We start from the raw sequence: 16790 nt of genomic DNA, 5'->3' as shown, positions 1-16790 counted from the left end.
ACAGAGGATTTATAATGGACATCTGTATGATTAAAAACTCAGTCCCCAGAGACGTGTGAGCACCTCATAATTTACAAACTGAAAAACGGTGACTGAGATATCAGAGACATTCTTCATGCTTGGAATTAATTTCATATTAAGGGAGTTTAGAATGGGGCCTCTTTCTCCAGATCAGAGGGAGTGATTAAAACTTTGTTTATTGAGCATTTTTATTTTTTTGCTTTCTGACTCTGACTTTATGTATGTGATTATTCTGGAATCTTTGCATGCAAAAGAGACTTGGGAAAGAGTCCCGCTATTTTAGAGTCTGTGAGCATCAGAAATTTTTTCTCTGTCCAACCACCACAGGACAAGTGTTTATCACCCAGTTATCCTCAGTCGGGTCCCAATTCCTTCATCTCCTTTAAATTCCCTCTTGTGCCTCTACCCATGAAAGACAATATTTCATAAGGATTCAATGGGAAAATAATGAACCTCACTACTAAATAAACATAGTGTGAGTGAGACGTTTGCATGTGGATAAAAATAATTTTGAAAAATTTAATAAGCTGGTTGTGTTCACAGTGATGCTACAGAACAAAATGTCGAAATCCATTCCATTCTGGAATATTTTCAGATGCCTGGGAAAACTGCAATTGACCCGTACAACCTGATGTTTTAAAAATGTCTGAATGATGATGCACCCAAGGTTCTTCTGTATTTGGAAGACCTGGAAAATCTATTCTTGCTCTTTTCATTAGTTTAAAAATAATATAGAAGTGCTTCTGTAGGTTCATTTCTCTGTCACTGAATTTTGGTTGTATTTTTATTAATTGGTGTCAGCCAGGTGATTTTCAGCTGCTATCATTCTCCCATCTTCCTGCATGGCCTCCTCTGTCATGGTCTGATCAACCCAACTTGAGGAACAGGGTTCCCCCTGATTTGGGTGAACAGGGTCAATGGTTTTACCGTGATCCAGCCATAAAGATAGGCTACTGGCTTTAACCAAGACAACCGTCACTGTGGGCCTGCCACGGCTACCAGTGAAGTACAAGGTGCAGGTATGACTGTGGTTGTCCGACAAGCAATTTATTAAGGCCATACCGCGTAGCACCAGGGGATGAAGCCCTGAGGTGGGCAGCCAACAGAAGATAAATATTACAGGGAACAGAACATTATATAACCTTGGTAACAGAACATGGAACCTGTGAAAAACAACGTAATCATATACAGAAAAGCAACTGACCAATTATTAGCACATAACTTTATTTGCAACAGCCTAATCTGCATAACAATTCCCATGATCCCTTTCTTCTCACCATAACCTGAACGAACACAAGTTTCCCTGCCTATGCTCCCATTTCCCATGGCCATGGAAGTTGATGCCTCTTGGGCAATCAGTTGAGGCCAGGCCCTTGTCCATCCCAACTAGTTCAACTCCCACACTCCTCTGCAAGTCTTGCCTTAATGTTATTTTTTGCTGTGATTCTTGATGCCCTCCACTTATCCAAACCCAACTACTAAATAGACAAATATATGAGACAGTGTTTCCAACATTTTCGTAGTGACTATAGATGTAATTAACTCACAGTTGTCTCGGGGAAAGTTAGTAACATCATGCAGCATTTTTGTCTATATTTTTATAACAAAAATCAAAATTCAATTCTTCCTTTCCACCACTCACCATCAACTCTCAGGCACCACCGTCTGTTTATTGTATGAGCTGGAACAGCCTTGAAGTCAAGGGTTATTTTTTTCATCATAGGTGTATTAAAAGTATTTAATGTATTTGCAAATTCTTCTGCTAACTAGAAAGAACATTTTCAAGGTACACACTTAAAATGGAAGCATTAAGAACATTAGTTTGCAATGGTAAATCTTGATTACATATATATTTTTTGCCTTTTCTCTGTCAGCTGTAATGGTGTTATAGATGTGTATTAGGGAAAGCACATTATTTTCTTTTGAATCGTGTGAGTCAGGATAGATTTGTCTCTTTTCTCATCAAAGAATATTTTGACTAATTTTCTTAGGCAATATTTTATGGAAAAGGTTTAGCTTTGAACTTTTTTCCGCACTGGGAAACTTTAAAACTAATTCTTTTTTTTTTCTAAACTGAGAGCTTTACCTATGTTTGCATTGCAGAAAGTGTGAGAATGAAATTTCATCCCTTTCGCCTATCATAGATGAACATTTTTAGGCTGTGCTCCATTGCAGTTAGAGGAAAAAAATAGTAGCTTACATTTCCCTCTAGGAGGCCCAATCTTTTCAGACGTTGGGTTCAAAAAGGCCCAGACTGAGTCACCCAAGCCACTTTTTAATAATCACTTACCTTGATGTGTTGCATTTAAGTACTGCTTCAGTAGCCTGAATTGGAGAGGATCAAAATTACTGGACATTTGTGAAAAGTTGGGCCTAAACACCCACTATAGTGTCCAAGAAAAGTTGTTCACAGCAGTTTACTGTGGAAGGGGTGGAAAGGGAGGTGACAACTGTGAGTTCAAAAATCATGATGAGCAGCCCCTGAACAAGAATCATCTTCTCAAGCCATTGCTTCCCCTCCCATGATGAATTGTGGAACCATCTCCTTTAGGAACTAAATGTACATCTCTCTTTTTCCTCTGTGCTAACTTGTGATTCCCACCTGTGCCTGGCTGAGTTTTCTATTTGTCCTCATGGCTGTTCTGCTGGGCAGAATGATGGTATTTCCATTATGTTCCGAATATTCGTCAGCCCCAAGGTTTCAGTTCAAGAGACTTAGTTTTTCCATGTCAGAGAACTAAAGGTCTATGCAACTTTTATGCAGGTGAAATTTCCATTACCCATAAGCATCTCTTGTTGAAATTTTTCATGAAGTACACATTTTAATTAAAGTTTTTCCTTCCTCACCTTAAGCATGGAAAAGTCTTGTATTCAGAATACTAGTGGATTATCCAACAGATAACTCTGCTACAGATCCACTCCATCCTTAAAAATTATCTGCCCTTCACTGTGAAAAAAACTCCCCCAGCAGAGCAGCACAGACATATAAATAACTATCTTCTAAACTTTCTATCAATGAATATTGTTTTCTGTCATCACAATTGCACCATGAAATATGAAAGTTCAATTTCCTCTTCATTTCCTTTTAATAAAACTTCTGCTCATTTCATTCTTGGAAGAGAGATTGGATCTAAATTACTTCAATTTCTTCTGGCCCAACTTTGGTGAATGTTTCAAGAGAGGATTTGAAACCCTTTGAAAACCCACCAAAGAGATCAAGGGCTGTGTTCTGAGGGGTTTTTTACTCACATTCTTATCTCTCTTTTAATACAGGTCTTTTGTGTTTAGAAGTGGCAGTATTGATTTCAGGACATGGTTGCAAGAAGCATAAATATTGCATCCACTGATGGAGCTGCTGTTCAAAACTTAACAAACAGCAAGTTTCTGTTAAAACTGTAGGAAAGGGAATTAATTACAAGAAAATATGTGCAAGATTACTTATCAGCAAAGCTATTTTATGTTGTAGACCTTATTCATCATTCCCAATATGCACGGAGAGAATTTGGGTGGATGGGATCTGTATGATCTTTACAATTGTACCTACTCATGATCAAGTCAGTGGAATTAAACCAAAGGAAAACATAAATAGGATAAATCAAATGCCGATTTCACAGGATGGCTCTTCATGCAAGTTCTATTTTTTTCCTTTTGGTTTTCTTGAATAAACAGGAGTTTTTCTTAAAATTACATCAACAATTCAGAGTAAACTCAGTTAATGCTTTAGTAGCTTGGGCTTGTGGGTCATGGATGTGCCTGATCACTGAAGTTAAAGTTTTCTGGGCCAAGTAACACAGAACCACAGAATGGTTTGGGTTGGAACAGACCTTAAAACCCATCCAGTGCCACCCCTGCCGTGGGCAGGGACACCTTCCATTGTCCCAGGCTGCTCCAAGCCCCAGTGTCCCACCTGGCCTTGGACACTGCCGGGATCCAGGGGTAGCAACAGGTTCTCTGAACATCCTGTTTCAGGGCCTCCCCACCCTCCCAGGGAACAATTCCTTCCCAATATCCCATCTATCCCTGTCCTCTGGCGCTGGGAACCATTCCCTGTATCCTGTCCCTCCAGCCCTTGCAAACATTCTCTCTCCATCTTGTCAGCTCCTTCCCCACACAACAGAAGCCTGGCCCTTCCCATGGCATTGAATGTTTCACATTGTTAATTCACTTCAGCTAAAAGGTATGTGTGAATGCTGTGAAATTGATGGAATTTCTGCCGAAACCTCTCTGACAGAGGATTGGTATTTCTACTATTTTTGAAGATATATTGGGACTGTCACACACAAATTGCAGCAGTTGTCTCAGGGTGCATAACTTCCTGCATATGTGCGTCTTCATTAGTGTGAGAATGTTCATACTCAAGAAAGCAGATTTTTTTCAGCCTTTGTTGTGGGTCCATGGAAGAGACACTGGATGTTTCATCCATTATGGAAGTGATATTTCATCCCTGGATTGCATAGTATGGCTGACAATGAGTCCCTGTTCATAATTGCTCTTTAGACAAATCACAGCCCTCTAATTTTTTGTGACACATAAATCTAAGGAGAAGTGTTTCTGTCTGTGCAGGAGTGTTGTGTTTCTCTGGGGAATGCTTTTTCCTCAGGACCCCCTAGAGCCTGTAACTATGTAGTTTGACTTTCCTTCCTTTCTTGACCTAATTGGCCGAGTTCCAGCCATCCTTTCCTGAGTAGGAGACTAGATAAGGCCCTTTACTTCCTTGTTCTTTCTCTTGCCCCCTGGAACCCTTCGAGAATAAACACCTTGGAATAATCCTGGAGTAAGAGCCTCTTTTGGAATCTTTTATCCTGTCCCCTGAGATATCCCTCCAAAGCCCCTCAAGAAACTAAGCTAGCCTAGGGGGGGCTGCAGGGCGATATTTCAGTTGGTGCTCAGTGTAGGTTTTAATGAAATATTAAAAGCCTATGCAATAGCTGGAGCCCTGTTAAGGGGTCTCAAAAAGCTTTTTGAGTGGTTCAACTACCCTCACACTTATCAGCTGCTTTTCACATGGCTGCGGGGTAGGGGAAGGGTCAGTAGCTTGCTCCATGCCACACACAAGTCGGCTCTGAGACAGGGACTTCTGATGCTGCTGCACGACCACCCCCGGTCCACGGGAGATAGGTGAGATCCCCTTCGTATTGTGGCTACCCTGGGAATAGCCCCTAGCTGGATGGGGAGTCTTGCCAGTGGTCATGGAAACTGTGTTCTGTGGGGGTGTGCTAGGAACCAGTGGCGCAGTTTGTAAAACGTGATTTCTTTGGTTATTTTTTTTGCTGGCCAGAGCTCTGCTGCAAGCAGGGCTGCCCCAGCTGGCAGAGCCTGCGTTTTGGGGGTGAACACAGCATAGGTCAGGTCCCAGAAGCCAGATTACGGTGACTGGACCCCCCCCAGTGTCCCCGGAGACTGCAAGAAGCAGACCAATGATGCTCTCTCGGTTCTGGGGTTTCCCTGCGGGTCCCTGCTCTCTCGGCTGAGAGCGGCTATCAGGGAAAGGTTGTGCTGTGGGGTTTTTTTTGCATCAGGAGGTAGATATTGGACAGATAGCTCTTAAAACATCCCAAGCATGGGCGTACGGTTATCTGTTCACCAAAAGAGTGTACTAAAACAGCTTAAAAATATTTTAGTTAATGTTAGAATCCCTAAAAAGTTACTAACACATTTTGTCTGCTGGCTGTCAGCTGAGATACCAGATTCTGCCTTGCAAGATTTGAATTCCGTTTCATTTTGGGATAAAATTGGACAATTATTAACTTTAAAAGTCGAAAATGGTGATGAGAAAGCTTCTCTATTTATCCCAATATTCTTGCAAGCTCTCAAGCAGCTGTTACAAGCAGAACTAAGCAGACAGTCACAGATAAATCTCCAAATAATCTTTGCCTTTTCCCTAATTCCTCTGTCCCTGAAATGGAGGGGCTTAACGAGTCTCCCCAACAGAAACAGGACTCCAAGACTGACCACACCAGCCTGGGACTCCTGAACATCCCACAGCACTGCATGGTGGGAGAGAATGGCAGACACCATGTGCTTGTTTATTCTCCCCACAACCCCTTCTCCCCCCTAATCACTGCCCCTACTCCATATCCTTTGCCCAATCCATTCATGCCTTTGGCTGTCCCGCCCCATCCTTCCTCCCAGCACCTCCCCCTCCCTCCGAGCTACCACGGGGATGGGGGAGTGCCCCTTGCAGCCTCCAGCCCCGGTGGAGATGGGGGTGGGCAGCTCCCAGCCCGCAGCCCCAGCTGGGAGGGGGGCGATTCCCTCGTGGCAAGGGAACATGAGCAGCCTCCCCCAGGACCCCAGGAGAGGGGGTGGGAGCTGCCTCTTGCCAGACCCCAGCGGATGAGAGAGGGAATACCTCCTGCCTCCCTGGGCACTGGAAGAGCAGTAGAAATTTTAAGAACTCAGAAAAATATTGATGAATGCATATCTTCTGTGGCACTTGTCATTTACCTTGGTAGGAGAAACCACACGAGAACCTATCAGCTGTTATCCTATCAAGATAAAAACAGGATTTGCAAAATACAGAGAGAATTTGAACGACCAGTGAAATTTTTAAAGGCATGATGAGGGCAACTTTTATTTCAAATGAGGGCAAAAAGACCTATTCAGATGCTTGTTAACTCCTTCAGAATATGATCTGTCGAAAATCAGGTGGAAAAGAGCTTTGACAACACTATTACATGAGATTCACCAAACTCCTGGCGAAGCAAGACAATGATGGTTATGATATTACGCATGAGCATCTGCGTTGTGAAAGTGATTGGCACTGTCCAGAAAAGCAAACTCGAGTGTTATCCAAATCAGTTTTAGATAAGATCTGTAATGTTGCAGAAAAAACATTTTATCAGCTACTAACAATTGTAGTCAAGGGCAGTTATGTTAACATTAAACAGTTTCCTTCAGAGAATTTCTTGCAGTTTGTGGACCATCTGAGAACACAAGTGGAAAGACAAGTGCAAGACCTGGTGGTGCAGGCAGAATTGATCAAGGAGATGGCTCAGAGGAATGCTAATGAGACCTGTCGTAGAATTATTCTCAGCCTTCCCCTCGACCCATTTCCTAGTCTCGCACAGATGATAGAAGCCTGTATCAGGAAAACAGAACTGTTCAGTGCACCTGAAAGGAATCCAGGACTGGCACACCCACAGCCTGCGGCAGCTGCGGTACCAGGACCAAGGAGGCAACCAATGTCACAAGACCAGCTGCAGCACATCATCTGCCTCCATTGCAAAAAGCCAGGACACTTCGCCAGAGCCTGCCCACAAAACCAGAAACAGAAGAAGTTCAACAAACAAACTGAGCTTACAGCACGTACCCGCAGTTAATACAACTACACGCAAAGATATAAATATAGCGGGACCCACACTGGCAAATGCCTCTCTCTTTACAAAGAAGAGGGAGGACAGGACACACAGTGTGGGGGTGCAGAAAAATAAAAATGTCAAATGTTCAATTAACAAGGTTTGGCAGCCGCGAGGCCGATTTAGGCTCGTGACTACCAAAGGTTTTCATTTCATGTCTACTGATTGGACAGTCATTACAGTGCACCTGTCAAACATCCCACTGGACCTGACGGTTTACCACATGGCACCGGAGAGTGAGTATTTTGTTACTGGGGACACAGCAGGCACACCCTTAGAGATTGAGGTAGCTCCCGTGATCATTAAGTGAAAGGTAGCAGGCCTTATGCTGTTGGCACGCTGCATGCACCTGCCATTTTAGCTGGTAGAGGGGCAAATTCTTGCCCAGGCTATTCCTGTTCCAGCAGAGGTCATAGCAGATGGAAAATTACCGGAAGTCTACTGGGCGGAGGTGGTGGGAGAGAATAAACCTTCTATGGAATGCAACCTAGCCTGTGGGTCAGACCGCCTCCATGTGGAGAAGGTGCTGGACACCAGAGTGGATGTTATGATTATACCTAAGACCATGTGGCCATCACATTGGGAACTGGAACCTGTAGCAGGCAAACTTCAGGGCATAGGTGGACTCACATTAGCAAAAATTTCAAAAAGCATTGTTCAAATAGAGGGACCTGACAGAAAATTGGCAAGTGTCCGTCCATTCATTGCAAAATATGAGGCCTCCCTGTGGGGGAGAGACACCATGTCCCGGTGGGGAGTCCAATTGGTCATTCCTAAGACACCCCAGGATTTTTGAAAATAGCCACTGAGGAGCACCCTACCCAAAAGTTAACGTGGTTGGATGATACCCCAAGATGGGTAGCACAGTGGCCATTGAGTAAAGAGAAGCTCAAGGCACTTGAGGAGCTCATGGAGGAGCAATTGGCTAAAGGACACCTAGAAGAGACAACAAACCCTTGGAATTCCCAAGTCTTTGTAATAAGGAAACTGGGGAAGGACAAGTGGAGGTTGCTCCATGATCTCCGGGAAATAAACAAAATTATAGAGGACATGGGACCACTCCAACCAGGGATGCCTACTCCAAAAATGCTCCCTTGAGATTGGCAATTGGTTGTCCTAGATATCAAGGACTGCTTTTTCCAAATTCCATTGCACCCAGAAGATGCCCCACGTTGTGCATTCTCATTTCTCACCATTAATCGAGAAGCCCCAATGAAGCGCTATCACTGGAGAGTTTTGCCGCAAGGTCTTAAATCAAGCCCTTTCATATGCCAACAGCATGTAGCCTCATTGCTGTCCCCGGTACATGCTAAGTGAAAGGACACCATCATCCTTCACTACAGGGATGATGTGCTTATGTGTGCCCCCAATGACTCTATACTCCAACACACGCTTGACCTAAGGTTAAGGTTTTAGCCTCTGCTGGATTTCAACTGCAGGAAGACAAAGTTCAAAGGATGCCACCTTGGAAATACCTGGGTTTGGAAATCACTGCAAGGACCATTGTTCCACAGAAATTGGAAATTGAGTGCAATCCCAAAACCCTAGCAGATCTTCACTCCTTGTGTGGGTCTTTGAATTGGGTAAGACCCTGGCTAGGCCTCACAAATGAGGATCTAGGCCCCCTGTTCAATTTATTGAAGGGGGAGAGGGAGCTGGTTTCTCCCAGGGAACTGACCCCAGAGGCAAAGACTGCAATCAAAGATGTACAGAAGGCCTTGTTGGAGAGGCAGGGTCATCGGTGTGAGCCAAATGTGCCTTTCCATTTCATTGTTCTATGAAAGCTGCCACATTTGCATGGCTTGATTTTCCAATGGATCACTCTTGATCATAGAGTGGGTTTTCCTCTCTCACCAAAGATCCAAGACCATCACTGAGCCACAAGAGTTGATGGCTCAGCTGATCCAGAAGGCCAGGGTGAGATTGTGTGAACTGGCTGGTTGTGACTTTACATGTATTCATCTTCCGGTCAAACTTTCTGAGGAGGGAAAGAGCTCTCCTGAGAGACTGACCAAAGAGATGTTTGAGCATTTGCTGCAGGCAATGCCAGTCTCCAATTATCTCTGGACAGCTACAGCAGACAGATAGCGGTCCCTGCCACGTCTCACAAGTTGTTCAATGAGGAATTCCACCTCATTCCTCGTGAGAACAGGAGTCGGAGACCACTCAAGGCTCTCAGGGTGTTCACGGACACATCCGGGGTTTCCCACAAGTCGGTGATGACTTGGAGAAATCCACAGACTCAGCACTGGGAAGCTGATGTTGAGTTTGTGGAGGGATCCCCCCAAGTGTCTGAGCTGGTCGCAGTGGTAAGAGCTTTTGAGAAGTTCTCGGAACCAATTAATTTGGTAATGGACTCTGCCTATGTAGCGGGGGTAGTGTCCAGAGCGGAGCAGGCCATGCTCAAAGAAATAGAGAATGAGCATCTCTTCAGATTGCTTTCAAAGCTAATTTATTTAGTTTCTCATCAAGACGATCTGTTCTATGTGATGCATGTAAGGTCACACACTGATTTGCCAGGTGAAATTGCAGAGGGGAATCATCAGGCAGACTCCCTTGCTGCACCAGTTGAAAAAGCACGTCTCCCTGACATCTTCCAACAGGCAAAGCTGAGTCACCAACAATATCTTTAAAATGTGCCAGGTCTGATCCGTCAGTTCCAGCTAACATGGAGCCAGGCTCAAGCCATTGTGGCTACCTGTCCCAACTGCCAGCTCCAGGCCATACTATCGATGGGCATGGGGGTTAACCCCCGGGGCCTTGGCCGTTGTGAAGTGTGGCAGACAGACATCAAACACATTCCTAGTTTTGGTCACCTTAAATATGTTCATGTAAGCATTGACACATATTCAGACGCAGTCTATGCCTCTTCCCATGCAGGAGAAAAGTCTGTGCATGCCAAGCAGCATGTCTAGTGCAGGCTTTTTCAGTGTTGAGGATCCCAAAAGAAATCAAAACTGATAACGGCCCAGCATATGTGTCCAAGGAGTTCCTGGAATTTGTCCAGCAGTGGGGAGTGAAAGGTAAAACTGGCATCCCTCACTCCCTCACAGGTCAAGCTGTGGTTGAGTGTGCACACAAGACTCTCAAGCAGGTCTTGGCTAGCCAAAGCAGTTCAACTGCATGGATGTCTCCACAGCAGAAGCTCTGCAAAGCCATGTTTACCATCAACTTTCTGAACTGTTCATTTGAAAACATGAGTCCACCAGTGGTACGTCATTTTAACAGTGGTAATCAGTTCAAATTGTCTCAGCGTCCACCAGTCTTGATTAGGGATCCAGAAACTTGGGAAACCAAAGGTCCCTATGAGCTCATGACCTGGGGTCGTGGCTATACGCATGTGGCTACTCCCTCAGGCCCTTGGTGGATTCCCCAGAAGTGGGTGAAACCTTTTGTCCCCAAAAATCCAGCTCAAGCAGAAGGGGATGAGAGGCAAGTAGCTGTTGCTTCAAAGAGAAGATGCCTTGGAATAATCCTGGGGTAAGAGCCTCTTTGGAATCTTTTATCCTGTCCCCTGAGATATCCCTCCAAAACCTCTCAAGAAACTGAGCTAGCCACGGGGGGCTGCGGGGAGATATTTCACAGCAGTTAAGTATCTCCAGAGCCAGCTTTTGTGTGTCCATCAAGGAGCACTGGAGACCACAAATCCTTTGGAAATGCTTCAGCATAGCCAAGGCTGATATTTTGCGGGTGAAGGTCTGTGTGCCCATGAAGCTGCAACTGTGAGTGACACCAAACACCCTTTACTGCAGTCCATCATTTCCATTTACAGCAGTGCCCCAAGTCACCTCTTTAGAATTTGTCATCAAAGGTGAACACAAGATTTTGCCAAAGGCTGTTTCTCATTAAATTGATAATGACTTTGAATTTTGGCAGAAATCATGTAAGACAATCCACTGGGTCCATGGTGATGTGGTTATAACTGTGTTAAACTATTCCAAAAACTCTCTTGTGCACATGAAGTTAAACACGTTTGAAACAATATTTATCTAATTTCCAATGTGTAAGTGAGAAATGTGCCTTTAATTTTCTTTATTCTTTGTTGGCAAACTATTACAAAAAACCTCTTCATTCGACAGTCTTGAGTTGGCAGGGAGAGAAAAAAAGAGAAGCAGGACCTCAGACTTCAATTTCCCTTATTATAATAAATCAATTTCATACTCATTTGTGTTGTCTCCATTGGAAATTTCCATTAGCCAATCAGAACTGAACAGGTCCCCCAGGGGTGATCAAGTGTCACATAAAAATTCAACAGGAAGTTCGTGCAATAAATCAGTAAAAGTACAACTCATATATGGAGATTTTAAACCCATCTAAATTCTATTAAAATCCTGTAAATCCTATTTTAGACAAGACAGAAACTTGGGAACTGTAACATCTTTAAGAGGCTCCTCAAAGTGCACATACTAATTTTTAATCATTTATCCTTTTTGTATGTCCAGATTAAGTAGGTTAACTGAAGTGAGTATGGCTTTCATTTCTACTTCTGATGAGGAGTAGTATAGAGACAACATCATATCATCATAATCTTCTAATATTTAGCTGGTAAAAAATATATTCTGTAAGTTGTAGGGAACTTTTTAGTGTGTTGAATTAAAATTTGAAATATATTTAATGGGAGAAGGGTTTATGTGAGTCACAGTGGATCCAGACACAGCTTCAGGACACTTGGGCATGTGTGTATATGTGCTCTTTTAAAAAAAAGAGGGTCAGCTGAAGAGATGGAAAAGCAGGAGGAAGTGGACAAATGGAAGTGGAGAAAGGCATAGCCATCTCCAGTGGAGGACTTAGTAAATTCCAGGTAAAGGACTCTGCATTTTCTTCTTTGCAATGAGAAAAAGATGTGAAGTAAGGGTGGGTTTCTTCCTGTTCAGCAGCAGACAAAAGGGAAAAGAGAGCATTAAGTCTGGGAGTAAAAACCAGACTGATTAAAAAAATCAACAATTAATGCAGAAGCAGGAACCAGTGAGGTACCTTCAGTCCCATCCAGCTCCAGTTCAGGGGCACAATTGCTCTGAAATAATTTGCTGTCCTAACTGCTGCCTTAGATCGTCTGGATTTCTATGATGTTCCTCATCTGGTGAAAGAATTCATGCTGGAGGAAGAGACAGAAGCCCGGAATATTTATTTAATATCAAGAAGCAATGCTGGAAAAACTGGACTGAGGAGAGAGTCTTCAGGGACATTTGAAACACTGTGTGTACTTCATATTTAATTATATTTAACCGATACACCTGCAGTTGATGTATGTGATTAAAGCAATTCTTTAAAGCTCTAAATGTGGTGTAGAAACCAGGTAGGAGAACAAAGCAGAAACCCATTGTATCCAAGTGATTACATAATAAATATCTTGCTTTGAAAAATTATGCAAAACTTACAATGTTTATGTATTTTAGAAAGGCTGAGCTAAAATGTAACATTATATTAGAAGACACATTTTTGGTTAAAAAATATTATTTGGACTAATTTAAACTAATTTTGTTTGAAGGCTGACCACAAGTATAATCAACCTCTTGGTCTCTGTGTATTTGCATCCCTGAATTTCAAGAACTTATGAATGAGTTTCATTTTCACTTTGAAAGAAGTTGTTCTAGAGGAGGATCATTATAACTGGCACATTTTTACTGCCCACATTTTACTGATATTTCCTCCAAAAGTGACTCGCACATAATCAGAATAAGCAGAGTTTCTTTATTACTTTGGATTGTTTTAGGGAAAGCAACAGATGGTGGTATTTGAGCTGTCCAGATATAGAAAACATGGCCTTGCACCGTCAGGCTGTTTTTACATCTTGTTTGCCTTTTTAGAGACGTAATTCAGAATAATTAGGCAAGCATTTAAGGTCCTGCCTAAGTAGCAAAGTGGATCAATAATTTCTGCTTGAAATTATCCATCTGGTTGGAAGATTTCTGAAGTCAACAATTATGTGGATGAACCCTTCCACTTTTGACAGATGATCAGCCTTTATCTTCTGCATCTGTTTAAAGCTTTCTGCAGTTAGCACCAGGCAGGACTAACACTTTACTTATTTAGGGAAGGAAATTTAAGCTTTAGAAAGTTCTACGCTGAGGAAATGAGAACTGTCTCATTCTCATTAATACACATTCCATTTCCTTTTTTCTCTGTTATTGCTCTTATTTCCCCATAAAATTTCTCTGAAGAAAAGAAAATTTAAAAAGTAGATATTCTTGCTTATGAAAATAAGAAAACCTGTGCTGAATCAAATATTCTTGGGTTTGGGGAAGTTTTTTTGGCTGATAAAGGGTGCTCACATTAATCAGATCTGTTATACAGTGTGAGGGTGTAGAGGCATGTAGGAATTAGATCTAAATTCTACTTTATGTTTATTCTGATGAATTGGACCAAAGGAATAATTGTAGAGGAACACAACTTAATACTTCATTTGTTCTTCTATCACCTTTTTAACAAGCTGAGGTGAGAGTTCGGAACAGCAAAATTCAGATTTATTTATAGTCTCCTCACTTTATAACTTAGTAATACAATAAATAGAATTTGGCGGGCGGGAGGGGGGGAGGAGGAGAGTTTGTATAAACCACAGTTTGAAACACTTATAATAAAGCTCCTTTTTTCTTATCTTTTGCTGTGAATGAAAGTCTGCCAAGAGAGAAAAGAAAGTTCTGTTCATCAGAATCTGTTGACACAGTATTTTTAAAAAAGTATAGTCATGGATAAGAGTCCTGGGAGTTTTGGGTTGATGCTGATTAAATTTCATACAAATAAATAATCTGTGGTGGCATTTCAGCATTAGCAACATTCCAGTCTCAATAAAAATACTTTAAAACTTTTTTTTAGGGGTTTTAGCAAAAAAACCCGTTTGCTGCGTACATATGGATGTGCACTGGGGAGAAAAGGGAAAAGCACTGCTCACTATGAAAGAATGCTGGGGTAATATGTTTTCAATGCTTGCTGGCTTTATAAGTCCTCTAATAAATTTAAAAGTAGTTTAATCATACTCCGTAATTGCATGCTCTTGAAGAAATAAGACTTTAGATCCAGGCTGTCTCATGCTCAGAATGCAATGATGTTGTGCATCACACACACCAATTGCACACAAGCAAAGTAATGACCCTGAGGCTCCCAGGTGGTAATAAATAAGGAGTACATGCTTAGGACCAAGTACACATTTTATTAGAGAAATGTAATTTGACTCCAGCATACAGGAAAGTTAAATGGTGATTTTTCAAATTTTTGGGAGGCGGTTGAAATAACTTGTTTTGAAGTTTTGTTATTGTTACTGAAATTAGCTAATTTGGGATTGACTTCTTAATTCCAGTTAGATAAGAGCAGCAAAAATGAATTTTCTAAGCCTTGCTGCTTTATAATAACTCAGTTGGGCTTGGAGAATCTTGGGAAGGGGTGGTTATTTGTGGGGTCTCAGGTCTGGTCTGGGTGAAGGGTGTAGGGTGTGCTTAAAAATCCAGTCTTTAACCAAAGTAAAGAAGTGACCAAAGTGCTGCTTGTTTGCTTGAATTACCAGGACTGGGGATGAACAATTTTCTTTTAATGTGCACCAGATGTTGTTGCTCTTTCAAGTCACTGAGAGCCATTCTGCTGTGAAATACTTGATCAGGACTGGATCTCTTTCTCCAGCCATTTGTTCTCCCCAGAATAAAGATTTATACTGTGGCATTATGTCATTCCTAAGGAGAGGAATGGATTTACGTACATATGTTTGGGGAAAAAGGTTTCTAAAATTTACATTACTTTAAATGAATGCACTAAATTGCTTGAGCCCCAGATTTGGATATTTGGTGTGACTTTTTCATACAGGCAAAAATAGGCACACAGATACAAAATAATTCCTATATATGGTGCCCAAATTTCCTTTTATGCCATGACAGCCCCAATTTTAGAGCACACATGTAACATGGGAGACAATAAATCATTGCATTATATGAATAAAATCCTCTTGGCAGTTCACTGGGATTTTATGCATGTAAGAATATTTGATCATCTGTGTTCATTTTCATTGCGAAAATGGAGTTCTTTTGGAAATTAGAAAATTTCTAAAATAATCAGCTTGCTGTCCTCTCAAACTCCTCTCAAGAAGACTACTCTGTTGCCTGATTAATGTTGAACTTTTATAGTTCTTTAAGGCCAAGAGACATCTTGTAGAATGACTTACATTTCAACCATCTGAGCTTGAAGAAATGAAAAGAACTTGTTTTATGTAAGACATTCAGATTGGCCATCTTTTCATCTCAGAAAGCAAGGCATAATTCCATCTTCCCAAAAGTTTTCAAATTGATTCATTAGGACAGGATTTAAATAATTTAAAATGTATTTCATATTTGCTTGGCTATTAAATCTGAGATATTCTGAAGACTGTGGGAAAATGCCCACTTAAGACTAAAATTAGCTGGTATCACTCTTTGTTCCATCTGTGTACTATTTGACTGCCAGAATGGGGAAAAAAATTAGAGGTAGAAGGTTAGGAGTGGGAGCACTTATAAAAAGCAGTAATTATTGACCTTGGTAGTGTGTCAACAGCATGTTCAGCTGCTCCTGAGAAGAACCAAATGTTCAAGGAGGACTCCAATCCACTCCTGTGCCGTTCACACCTCAGCAGGGAAATCACAGGGTGAGCACTGGCAGAGGAGTCCCAGCACTCCTTTGGATGTTAGCTGGTTGTGCTGCTGCTCAGAACTGCTTCTGGACCTCTTTTGCAGACTAAAGGCATCTCCAGTGCAAATGGCCTGGCATGGCTTGTCCTTCACGCTTCTGGAGGGTGGCTGTGTGACCTTGGATGTGCTGGCAGTGACAGCAAAGCACGTTCTGTCCAGTACTGGCTCTGTGGTTGAAGGCCAGGTGACTCTGGCTCCTCCAGAGCAGCCCTGTGACCACACACACTGCCCATGAATCCTTCAGCACACAGAGCTCCACAAAAAGCCAAAGTTTATAAAATCCCTTGTATTTCTTCACATTGTGACTCATTAGTTTAGCCATCTTAATGCCATTAAACTAATGTAAGTTTATAAGTTTAAGGTTTTTAAACTAATGCTAGTTTATAAGTTAAAGCTTAGAAGTATATAAGTTTGTAATATTTGTAATTAATATAAGTGTAAAAGGCATCTGAAGGTGTCAGAGGATGGACCAGCCTGGACCATTACAGATGGTGGAATCACGGAATTTTCTGGGTTGGAAGGGACCTACAGGGATCATTGACCCAGCTCCTGTCCCTGCCCAGACACCCCAACAATCCCTCCTGTGCATCCGTGGCAGAGCTGTCCAAGGGCTCCTGGAGCTCTGGCAGCCTCGGGGCTGTGCCCATTCCCTGGGGAGCCTGGGCAGTGCCTGAACCCTCTGGGGGAAGAGCCTTCCCTGCTCTGCAGCCTGACCCAAAAAGGTTTCCCTTGGAAACTGGCCCTGGGGAGGAACTGGTGGGCTGCT

General features: G+C 42.4%; 1 pseudogene; it reads left to right on the top strand.

The window, feature by feature from the left end:
- LOC136295686 (uncharacterized) overlaps window positions 1-10012 on the top strand; it is a 53935-nt pseudogene extending 43923 nt beyond the window's left edge.
- Window positions 10013-16790: the final 6778 nt, after the last annotated feature.

The sequence above is a fragment of the Chamaea fasciata genome, unplaced genomic scaffold, assembly GCF_029207755.1.
Source record: "Chamaea fasciata isolate MVZ Bird 193981 ecotype frontalis unplaced genomic scaffold, bChaFas1.0.hap1 SCAF_12, whole genome shotgun sequence".
In the NCBI taxonomy this organism is placed as follows: Eukaryota; Metazoa; Chordata; class Aves; order Passeriformes; family Sylviidae; genus Chamaea; species Chamaea fasciata.
The sequence above is the reverse complement of the archived record's forward strand: the minus strand, read 5'-3'. Positions and strand labels throughout refer to the sequence as shown.